Raw genomic sequence first — 12,655 nt, 5'->3', positions numbered from 1 at the left:
ATACTGTCACTTTACCAGCAGCCTTTACTTTTAATAAAACCTGTCTGACTTCAATTGACTCATACACAAACTGTTAGATGAGCAGGAATCAGACAGAAATGTATCCAGCATGTCTCAGTCTCAGAGTTCAGTCATTGTTATCTGTCCTTGGTTCTCAAACTAAACACTCCTCAGACTAAGAAACCATTTTCTTTTTTGGCACCTCACTTTCTTTACCAATAGGTTATTAAAACGAAAAAGTTTTGTTGGTAGTTTTTGCCCAATAGGACTTTGTTATGAGCATGGATTCAGACATAGAAGCGACGGACAAGGTGTGTTGAGCTGATGTCTTCCACCTCTGGGTGAACCCAATCTCAGAAGCCATTGGGTATTGGTCCGACGATGGATGAGTCCCCGGGAGTTTGGGGTTATATTTCTGTAGTGTAGCAGTGTAACAGTGTGTTGCGGTATTGTGTGCTTCACATCATCCAATGAATTGGTTATTTATAAATACATTGTAACAATGGGTTTCAAATATATAATTCCGTCTGAACTGGCTTCTCGGCCTGATGATCCCACAAATATCATGCAGGATTAGTTATCATGATTGGATGTTTGCATACAATCAAATTACAAATGGGATGAACTCCACCTGATACTGTAATTTATTCACGTGAAAGGGAGATTTCCTGCAATATCATTTAACTATTAAATAGAGTTTGTATTATATCTTTGTAGGCATTAAAGTGGAAGTATTTCAGTCATGATAAGGTACCGTTCATTGCTCTTTCAACACACCACGAGATAATACAGAGTGAGTGATGCAACGTGTGAAGATAATTAAAAGATGTTTTTATACTGAGATACAGATGGAGAGGTCAAGGATCTCTCATGCTCAAGAAATGATTTGTCTGAAATTAGAAACTCAAGCGCAGCAAAGCACAAGAGGCCGACTGGACACGCAGCGGACTGCAGACTCAAAATATTACTCACAAGATTTTGAACACGCCAAAGAAAGGGGAGTAAGTCCTTTTAATACTCAAGATTTTAGGATTTTCACAGTGATGGAATAGTGAGGAAAATTGCACAGCTGACATAAGTAATGCTGATAATAATTAGGCGTTACGACCACTGTACACCTGTCTACAGGCAGCATTGTTATCATTATGTAACAGCAGGCCAGCCTGGTCCATTTTACATTGGAGTGGATCAAACATGTTGATGGGTTCTCTAATTACATCTCCTTTTCACCTAACGCCACTGTCTCCTGACGCGGACCGTTTTTAGCTAACTATCCGCTAAAACTATTGATACAAATTATCGTGTAATGTTTTTAGCGGATTGAACGGTAGACGTAGGCTCATTACCTTTCGAGCCAAATAATGCTTTAATTATGAAAGTAAAAATATTTGGAACTAGAGTCGGTAAAAGGTCGCTGACGCCAGTGAATTAGCCGTGCGCTGCTGTAGGCGTGACCCGGACCGACGTCCATCGTAATTGTAAATTTTTTTTTTGTGCACAGGTTAAACATTGGTTAAAGTTTCGCCCAAATTACCATATCCGGCAACCCAATTCTGGCCTTTCAAAATAAGATATTCCGCTTCAACACCTCGAAATAGCGCAAGAAAAGCTCTTTCATCGTCACCCCAGCATTACCCAACCGTCGCCCAAGTGAGTCTTACTACTTTCTCTCATCAAAGTAACTTTCCCGCAGTAGTTAGACATGTAAATATTTATTGATTTTAATCATGACATTTGGCACATAGATTTGTTGACATGTATGAATTAACATCACCTACATTTCACGGGTGATCGACAAAAAAAAAGGACCGGAAACAGCTCATATTAGGAGCGTCCGGGTCCTGCATAAAATAGCTCTCGCTGTCTGCGTCAGGAGACTGTCTCTGATTCTGTTACGTGCAGTGAGAAATGTGTATAGATTAGGGCTGTCAACGCATTAATCTATGCGATTGATGGGTCCGAGATAAATGTGACAAAATATTTTAACGTAGTTAACGTAGCTTTGTTTACTTCCGGTTTACGTCCTCTCTACTTCCTCTACTTCCGGAAGTAAACCGAAAGTTGACCGCGGAAGCGGCCGCTAGCTAGCTGCAGTCAGTTACATCGGAGAAAGCAAGACGTTAGCTCAAGATGGAGAGAGATTTTTGCATTGGAAGTAAAACAAACAGAGGCGTGGCATACAGCGGGGAACTGTGCAGAGGAATTCTTCCACGTGTCAAACAAAAGGGGGGTAAGTGTCAAACGGACCACTTAAAGCACCACTTTTCTAAGCTAGCTGCTAGGCTAAGCTAGCTGGAAGAGTTGCTAGTTCAACATGTTCCCCCCGGTGGAATTCTGGCTCCAAGACGATAAAAGCATTAACAATTAAATAACTGTGTCGAAAATAAACGTTTTTCTAGTGATTACTCATTACTTGTAAGATTTAGTCTTTAGAAGAAAACCAACATTGTTACAACAACAATATTCATTAATCGCCGTTAATCAAGGTGAATAAATTTCTTAATGTGCGATTAATTAGTCAATTTTTAAAATCTATTCACAGCCCTAGTATATATACAGTATTTATATATAAATGAACAAGGCTTTGCTCTGTATGAATTGGCCAGTGAGCAGTATGTGGGGTATTAGGATAAAGCTGTCATAGAGTGAACAAGCCTTTAAGAACGCACTGGCAATGCAAATGAGCCATGAGCCTTTGACTCACACCATTCCCTCAGAACCCACCAAGACACACAGTAACAAGTGAACGCTGTTTAGATTTAAACCAGAAATAGAAACTCATTTACGATGTTATTTAAAAAGTAAGTATATAGCCACCCACATAAGAGTCTGTAAGCGATTGTGTGGAGGCCATAGAAGTGCACCTATGAGTAAGGCTTCTCTACGTAATTGTGTGTGTATACAGCTCAAACAAAGAAAAAGGCCTGATTCCCTTACAACCCTCCCATCGTGTCAGCAGCTGCTTCACTTTGATGTAATCACAGTATGAGAGGAAGAACAAGTTTGAGAACGAGAGACGCATCTGTAAGATAGGTTCAATGCGTATGTGTTTAGGGTCTGTAGAATTGGGCCAGTAGGAATAAACACTGGGAGTCGTCAGACAAGCTGTCATTCTATTCGTAAGATCGTCCAATACAAAGCTGAGATAAGAATCGAAATCCTGACTACGTCACATCAGACAAGCCATGCGGTAACAAAATAAATGAGTCCAAAGGTGTAATTCTCTAGAGTGCACACATCGGCTCTTTAATTTCTTGGCAGCTCTGAACAGACCGCTTGTGCATAGCTGGAAATTGCTGCCTCGACATTAAAGGTCAGAGAGTTCACCCAAGATGCCAGAATCCATCCTTCAGGGAGCGCAAATATCCCCATCACATTGGAAAGTAATCTGGCCATTAGATTTCAACATCTTGGTTGGAAAGATGACAGGTTGACCTGCGGGAAACCTCTTGGAGTTTTTAAAAATGGAAGTGGTTCAAGTGAATGTGCGATAAATACGGGCAATATTTATTTATAGTTCAACTGACAGCCCTGGTGTGGCCCTTTTAAGATTCGCAAGGAAATCCATATCAACCTCTGTCACAGAAACACTGGGTATAACAAGAAGATATGCTAGAAATGGAACGACTACAAAATCAACATTCAGGAGAAATTAAATGAGATAACATTTGTTTTCCAGGGATGAAAAGAAAATGTGAACAGGACAAACAAGTCTGCCTCAAGTGGGCTTCAATTTTGTCAGTGCTGTTATTCTTGTGAAGTTATTGCTGAGCAAATATGCAATAAGACCGAAAGACAAATGTCTTCATTGATGTCTGATTCTCTGCGTCTTTTTTTAGTCTTATTTTTGGTTTGGTTTTGGTTTCAGTTCCAAGCAAGCACAAGAACAGTTGTGTGAAGCGCACGTGTTTGTTTTTCTGTCCGCAGAGTGTGCGCTTGTGTCCCTTCTTATAGTATAGTGTGCCATGAGAAAAAGCCCATAAGATGTGTTTCCCTTGGTGTGCATGTGATTTTGTAAAGCGCACATGCATGTGTCTACTTACGTTGCAGTCATGATCCAGTGAATCGTACCACTCCATTTAACTTAAAGAAGGGCGCAGCAGGTGGAGTCCTTCATTACTGCCAAGGATGAGACGTCCCGCTTGGCTGAGTCGGTAGTGAACGTGCTGACAGGAGAGAGAAAAAGAAGGAAATGGACAAAATAAGGAGAGACCAGCGGGGAGAGAGAGAGAGAGAGAAAGAGAGAGCCATGTATGTATGTTGTGTGCTTAAGGTGGGATGTGACAGGTGTCCTGCTCGCCAATGGAAACATCTCATCATATGTGGTTGCACAAAACCATCTGTCACACCTTCCGATGCATCATCATCGGCCATTAATATCATCATTATTGTTCTTAGCCCGCTTGTCTGCTCGGGTAATGTTATTTTACGTGAACCACAGTGGCTGGAATGTCAGAAGAGAAAGTATCACAAAGAGAAAGAAAGACAAATGGAGAAAAAGTAGAAATGGGGCGGAAGAAACAAATAGATGGGAAAAGATTGATAATAGGATATTATATTATGTGTCGATGTTTCAGTCTGTATTCTTCTGAAATCCTCTCTTCTCGCTCAGCTCATCCTCTCGTACATTTTTCTATCTTTCTGACAGTCTCAACTTAAAGGAAATAAAAATATGTTAAAATTCTGGAGTGCTTAGTGAAACTTATGTATTTTTACTGTTATTTTACACAATTAGGAAACATTTTAAAAGTTATAGTTTGCAACGTCGCCAAAGCTGAAATTTGCCAGTTTGTTATCGTAAACATAAACAAATAGATTTTAAATTTAATGAATTAAGCAACTGTTCACACATGTTTATTTAGCTTGGCACACTACATAAAAAATGTAGTTTTTCCATCTTTTGATTTTGATTCCTCTCATTCACAGCCGCATGCCCTGTTTGGTGTCCTGTAGCGCTGGCAGGACGACAGAAGACCCCGACCGAGTACTACAAGAGTACATCTATGTGTACATCCTCAACCGTCGGCCTTCATCCGGAGCAGCTTCCCTCGTCAGGAGGACACACAGGGGGGCCGACAAGAGAAAGGAGCACTTTTGTGTCCGGATAAACTGACAACTGAAGAGGGGAGAGGAGGCAACAAAGAGAGCAAACAGGTTAGGGAACATTTTTTTATTCTATATTATAATACGGGTAGATGAAATTCAGCTTTCTGATTGGTTGACAATGAGTCACCAGGGGTACATTATTGAGCGATAATGTACATTTGCTGTTCACATTGACCCGAGCGTTCCGTATCACTGCGCACTCAAAGTAACAGGTTCGATTTTGGTAGACCGTTTTCAACATTACAGCTTTTAGCTCAGTGGCGATCTATATTAGCTTTTTTAAAGCGAGGGTTGTCTTTTTCAAAACTCCCAACTTTCCAAAAATGGAAACATTCTCAAAACCGTGAGAATCTTACAGGAACCCTTGATTTAAAACTATATGAACTCTTTAAATAAATGTAGCAAATGGACAATGATGAACTAAATATATAACACTAAATATCAAGCCTTGCTATGAATACAAATGCAATAGGAAAACAAACTTCTAATACTTACATAACAATTACATAAAATAATATATATAGTTATAATACTTATTATCAGCAAAATCATTAACTGAAGCCCAAAGAAAATACACAGTATTCCAACTCACTATAAAATCTTTCTCCATTGTTGTGCAAACAGCGAACCTAAATCTTATTTATTGTGTTGTAGACTGTAAAGTGAAGTTTCTCAGTTTCTCATTGTTGAACATTGACTCCTTTGTGCAGCTGATCGATTCAATCAATGCTTTACGCACATTTCATTCACAACATTACCTAACGTTCGTGCAATAGAAAATGGAGACGTCACTGTGTGATACATGAAATCTACTTTAAAATAGCCTGAATGTTCTTGTGCTTCCGCATGTGTCACGGATCTGACCTCACACAAGTGCATGTGCAGTGCTTGAGTTAAATGCTTGAAGCTTTTGGCATTTCGCTGTAGTGAAAGCATTAGTTAGTGTCTTTCGAGTTATATATTATGTCACCCAGCCTGCTTTTATTGCACTTGTTTTACTGGAAACACTGTCATTATTGCTGCCAGTACTTTACTTACCCCTGCTATTAAATTCTGTCCACGTGCACATGTGAGTGCGCCGTGTGTGTCAGGCTGAGATAGAGTAAAAAGTAATTGATGCAATTATTTCGTTTCCATCCCCGCCTCCGCCGACATTGAGGAAAACCTTGTTGCTCTAACAATGCAATGCAAAGTAAACCAAACTAGCGTCATGATTATTTTGCACGTTATTGTTGTTATTATAATTGTTGTAGTTGCTGCTGTCAGGAACTGATGATAAAATGTTGTTTAATGCACACTAGAGGAGACAAAAAAATGTATCTGTATCTGCCCAAGATCGAGGCCAAACTGAACTCTGTACCAGAACTAAGATGTTAATAAAATAAACCCTGAATTATTTAGAGATTTCAACATGTTGGCACTCGAGTCTCAGCACTCAGTGAGTGAATTTTAGATCCTTAATTATAAATGTTTTCCATGGTTCTGAAGTACTGCGTCTTGACTTTTCTGACATCGTACTTGTCACATTATGCCACGCTGTGGATTGAATAGATAACGAGTCACTGTGTTTTCTCCTCACAGGGAAACGGCTCAACTACAGGAACTGTAGCAGCGGCCCCTTAGCTTGAGTGCTAATATGCTAACCGGTGTTTGAAACAGTTTAGTCATTAAAGTAGGAGAAAGAAAACGCAAAGCCAACCTTTTGTATTTTAATTACATTAATTCAGGAATATGATAAGTATCTTCTTTAAGCCACAAACGAGGAGACTGATAGATGAAGGAATCAGATTCCTTCATGTAGTATGATACTTGCGTGACGCGTATGCGTGACGCGACGCGATTAACGGTTTCCCACACAATCAGCTGTGTCCTGGGAAATGTGGAGTTAAATCCGACAGTGATGAAATATAAAATAATCCTGTTTCTATAACTGCCTATACAAATGAATCCCCTTTCCTTTTAATGTCTGAAAGCCTTTTAGCCCACCCGTGCAACCCTCTTATGGTGATCACTCAGTCATTTCAAATTGCTTTGCTGCAGACAAGTATAGAAGCCCAACGGCCGCAAAGAGCCCTTTACTCTACGGGGCTGTCAGGGCAACAAATACAACTTTCTCAGGCTTTTGTGGAACCGACAAAAAACGAAAAACACACGACTGCTTCTGACTCACAAATCAACAGCGGTGGGCTGAAATGCACTTGATTGCGCTCTCCAGAAGGCCGACATGGTGATGCACATGCGTCCTTTGCTTTGACCGAGTGCTTCATCATATGTAATTAGCATAGTATCTAGCTGGTACAGGGCGTTCAGTGTAAGAATACCCGTATTAGTTTAGGTAACGTTAATTCAATGAGCCATAGGCACTGGCATATTCCACAGCCGCCAAGCGGCGCGTATGTAGACGTTCACATTGTTCCACTTTCAACCAACAGAGAAACTATTCACCGGTAAAGACTATAAAAAAAGTCAATTATTGACTTGCTTGATGGGATTGAGGAAGACATTAAGCCTGTCACTCTAAGATCTCAAAGCCATTAACAGTGTTGTTAAAATTCGCTCAACGCTCCACTTGCAGTCACACGTTGGCTGTGCTCCTGGGATACTAACAGCTCTCCATCCGCATGTGTCTGATGCTTTATGCCGCATTGTTTCTAGGAGAGATGTGTCCACTTCCCACTTACAAGGCAGGGAAGGAGGCTCCTCAATAGTTGAGGGTGCTATTGGCAGCAACATTTTCTGAAAGAGGATATTCTCTACAGACGGAAAGGACATGGTGAGGGTTGTATTCATATAATGAAAAAAGTATTTGGTGTTGCCATGTTAGGTGATGGTGTCTTCCAATTACAGCCATTAATAATGGGTTTCAGTATGACGCACATCTGATAATAGAAATCTTATGTTCATCTTTGCACTTAGCTGCAGCATCAGTGGCCACTGAAATGTTCTCTTTGAGGCCGGTTATTCATGTGACATTATACAATTCCTCAGTATGTGTTCACTAGAAACTGAAGATAATGTTTGGCTGAGGAGTTTCAAGGTTTTCTTCTTCTCCGCGTGTCTGTTGTGCTGAATCCTCGACGCCAAGTGAGTGCCTGAGACTGACAATCGGTGCAAAAAATCCACAGTCGTGTGATTGCCAGCGGTGTAAATGCTAATGAACACAAGCCTGTAACAGCAACTGCCCCAGGGAACGAGACACTGTGTAGAAGAGAGTGGTAACAATTTACATTTATTTTCCATGAGTGTGTGTGTGTGTGTGTTTGTGTTAGCACGTATGCGTGCATCAGATGTGAAAGGGATTGATACAGTGAATAGCCACTACCTGTATGACCTACATGTGTCACCCAAAAAATGGCACCGGGAGCAAGCCGATGCACACGCATGTTAATCTACAAGGAGGTTAAAGACAGAAAAAGATGATGGATGAAATGGGAGGTACGGAAGAAGAGAAAATGCTTTGAGGGATGAGTACTGATGATGAATACAAAGGAATGTGTGTATTCTTACATTTGTACCCACACTATGCAACAATCAACCCAGACAATTCTGCTTTAATTATGGCCAGAACTCAATCACAACGTATAAAAGAGCCCATAAAGAAATGATGGGCTCATTAATCAGGTGGCAGTGTTGTACTGAGACTTTGAATACATTTATCTCCCCCTCTGTTTGTTTATGTGTGTTTCTATCAATTAAGGTTTGTGTGCATGCATTTCTATATGGGGAAGGATTTTGTCCTTGTGTGTGTGTGTGTGCGTGCGTGCATGTGCTTAAGGGTGTGTGTCTGGAGTATTTTCCACGCAGACGGGTGCCACCAGTGGAGGGCTGACGGAATTAAGCAATGAATTACCTCCGAGTTTGCGTCTCGTTGGGTGTATGAATGCTTATTATGGCTCCACCGCTTTCCTTTCTGACCTTTTTCCCATTATCTCAGATGTCAAAGAGGCTGCAAATTGTTCTTTTTGAGCAGTATTTATCTTGGAAAAGCAGATGGATAAAGGTTACTGCCACTCGGTCTAGATTAAAAAACACATTTCAGGCAGCCCGGAACCAAAATGGCACTTGGAAAAGACGATAACCAATTTATTTCACCTGAAATATGCAAAATCATTTGCTATGAAGATTTATTTCACTTTTATGGTCGACTTTGACGTTTTTCAACCTGGACTTTTCCCCTTGTTTTTGTTGCCTAAATGAAATGAATGAAATCGACTGTAATGTAACATCATCAGGTAATGTACTTTCGCAAAAAGTGCTTGATTTTTCCGCTGACGGGATTAGATCGTTATGAAACGTGTCTGACAACATTATGGAAAAAGTCCTATAAATTACACGTAAAAACAAAGAGTGCCGTCCTGAGCTGAGTTGCCGTTTCACAGCGTGGTGCTCCGTGCGTCAGTGTTGGTGAGCATGTGCATCGGTGTGCACATTTATGCTTCCAAGTGAAATAATCCTACGGATTGGGATGAATTGGATGATGTCCAATTATTATGATTTAAAAGTCTGCCCCCTTTTTCAGAAGCGCACAATATTTGCACAATATTTGCTGTGTTTGCCTTTGCTTTGGCCATCCTCGTGGAAACTCCTGTCATGGTCAGTATGAAGAACCGGTACGAGTAGAAGTGACGTGGTGATATTATTATTAGGCGCTAGCAGAGCTCTGCTTTTTCTCTCTGCAAGTGTGTAAAAACCTTTTATATTTTAATGAGACATTGCAAACCTTTCGCACTCGTATCCTGTTCTCACGTTCCTCTCCTCTTCTTTTATTTAATAGCTTTCAACCCACACAGATTAGATCAACATTCAACATTAAGACTCGCTTTCTCAATTGCCATTAGCGCTGAAAAAAGGGTCCGGTTTGTGCAACACGGCGTCTGGCCTACTTTGTTCTAAGAAAAGAAAAAACAAGTGAAGACGTCAGAGGTTACTTCTACTTCTCCTCGTCTCACTCTCTCGCTTAGCATCTCATGTTCCCGCCTCTCCGGCTCCTTTGCCGTGGCGTTGCCGTGGTATTCAGTGGGCCGCATATCCCGTATCCAGCCTTTGCTAATCCTGCTTACATTAGGTTACATCACTGTCCTTTCCCTCCTTTAAAACAAGATGTGCACCATTACTGGGTTCGTGCTTTTAGCCGCCACAGAGAAGCCGAAAAAGATTCCGTGGGTGTGTCTCTCTAGTCGCTGTCTTTCCGATCCATTTGCAGCTCTCTCTGTATTTGTAGAAGTTCCTGTGCAATTTCATCCCATCTTGGTGCATCGCAAGGCCTCGATTTTGAGTTTTTAACGTTGCCTCACACTACTTGTCAGGTCCAATATAACTGCTACCTTGAAGTAATTATCAGGACCTTCTGCCATGGTCGGTTCTGTGGGGAGCAGAGGGGAAGATCAGAAACAAGACAAGAGAAAGGCAGTCTAATACCATAGTTATAGTTACCACCAGTCGAGGTGGCGAGGTGAAAGGGAAATGACAATAGATAATCTCAGAGGAAGCTGGGATGTGGCTAATGAGGAGCAATAAAGTAACAGACTACGACACCTTCGCAGAGTTCGCATGCCGCCCCCACACTCGGAGCGAACTGACGTTCACTCCGTCCACTACCATCTTAACGGACAAACCATATAAGCCTCCAACAGCGACGCTACATACATTCGATAATACGACAAACATTTACTCATAAGCTGCTCAACGCACCAAACTTTTAGTATCTTCACTCACTGATGTTAACAACATTAAGGTTACTTCGTATTTAGGCCTATTTTTATTGATTGATTTATATAGTATATAATTCTTTATTTTATACGACTCAATATTACTCACTTAATTGTAGATCACACTATTGTGATATTATTGTTTAGACTGTGTTTACAAACTGTATAGAACAGAACCTGTTCTAGTTCACAGGGGAGAAGAGAGCAGACTCCTCCTTCATAAAATCTTTAAAATCAAAATATTTTACATTTACAACAATGTGTTTGTTGTCGTCTTGCCCCTTTTTAAAATACCTCGTTCCAATTTGGTCACATAATTCCTACAGGTATGAATCCATCACACGGAGAGGGTGCGAGAGCACAGCAAAAGGAACAGTAAGAGAACATGAGAGAGAAAGAGACATCCCGCATACGTAGTGAGCCATACATGTTGCATAAGCTGACCTAGTGCTGCAATCGGTATGCTTGTACGAACCTAATCCAAAGGCAGCCGCTATACAACAGCAGTTCTGCCAAAAGTATAAATCATGACTGACGATCAGAGGTTGCAACAAGGTAACGAAGAGACATGTGATCAAAGATAGAATGAAGCTTCATTCATTCTTTCTTTGATTTTTTTTCTGTGTATCCACCATGTGTATTGCAGCAGTGCCATGATATTTCTAGGGTCCATGTGGTCTCTACTGTCCAGTCTTTGCAAAAAAAAAAGAGGCAGGTGGGTGAGATTGTGACCGTATTTGTCCAATAGAGCTCGTTAGCACAGACAGTGAAGCGCCTGCATCCCGAAGCATAATTTGCACATTCGGAGTGTTCACAGCATCCAGGACGGCAAAAAATCACTCCGGGGATCCAATGAAAACGGATATTAATGCCTCCTCGGTTTCAACGAGGTCTTCCATTTCTCCAGGCGCGCTTGGGCGTAATAACACTCACGTCTCACTGCACCAACTCAAAAGCCTCAGCAACTGTACAGGCAAGATGTCTCCACTGCACAAAACATGACAATCAATCTGACAATTAGCTGTTGGCAATTCAATATATTTGCACGATTCCTTGACGCCTCCTGCTGATCTTCTTCCTTCTGATAAAAGGAGTGCGGCGTGTTCGAGTCAAGAGAGCAGCACAGCATCAACACGAATGAGGACATTTAAAACTGCTCGGTACTCACGGCTCATCCTATGGGGTGAAGCAAAAAGCAAAGCAATTCAAAGAGAGGTCGAGCACACATCTTTTAAATTGAACGTGCTAATTGTTGTTTGCTCTGATGACGGTTCTAAGTCTTCGTGGAGGTTCTGAGAGCAGGCAGCCTGCAGTCGTTACCGCTTTGGGATTGACATGTGACGCCCTTTGGTGTAACCAGGAATGTTCCGTTCAATAAGATAATTACGTTTCCATCTTCCACTTAAGAAGCAGCTTGGATTTCATGCTGATTTCATCCCGCTGTCAGTGAGATGACACTGATTCAGTTTTCCTGTGTTTCTATAGAAACAAATTGGTTTAATTGGTGTTTTTATGGCTTTGGTTAAGCATCCAAACAGGAAAAAAAAGAGATTTTCCGTGTTGTTTATGACATGAGTGGGAGTGAGTGAGAAGCAACTTTCAAATACACTGTATTCATTTCGCATCCATTCATGTTACTCCTTGATCTGATCTATGTGTACTCACTCTACAGATGACTGAAAGAGAGACTTTGAAGTGCCGAATATCTGTTCTTTCTGTGACGGATTACGAGACACGGGACCGCTGCACTGCTGCTCGGTGAAAGAACCGATGCCGGATTTCGGGATGGTGACAAGTATGCGGCGAGCTACTGATTCGAGCTCAGCTCCTGAGCGATGCCG

The 12,655-nt window shown here is 41.2% G+C and overlaps 1 protein-coding gene across 2 annotated transcripts in view; it reads left to right on the top strand.

Annotated features, from left to right (window-relative positions):
* elfn2b (extracellular leucine-rich repeat and fibronectin type III domain containing 2b) overlaps positions 1-12,655 on the top strand; it is a 41,245-nt gene that overhangs the window by 10,725 nt on the left and 17,865 nt on the right. Inside the window, exons 1-2 of one of the 2 annotated variants that reach the window (XM_040190857.2) lie at positions 2,060-2,230; positions 4,927-5,154. The gene's annotated coding sequence lies outside the window, so the exon portion shown is untranslated. Of the gene's footprint in view, positions 1-2,059; positions 2,231-4,926; positions 5,155-12,655 lie in introns of those variants that run through there. The other variant, XM_040190854.2, reaches the window with a different exon arrangement.

This window comes from Gasterosteus aculeatus, chromosome 11 (assembly GCF_964276395.1).
Source record: "Gasterosteus aculeatus chromosome 11, fGasAcu3.hap1.1, whole genome shotgun sequence".
Taxonomy (NCBI): domain Eukaryota; kingdom Metazoa; phylum Chordata; class Actinopteri; order Perciformes; family Gasterosteidae; genus Gasterosteus; species Gasterosteus aculeatus.
The sequence above is the reverse complement of the archived record's forward strand: the minus strand, read 5'-3'. Positions and strand labels throughout refer to the sequence as shown.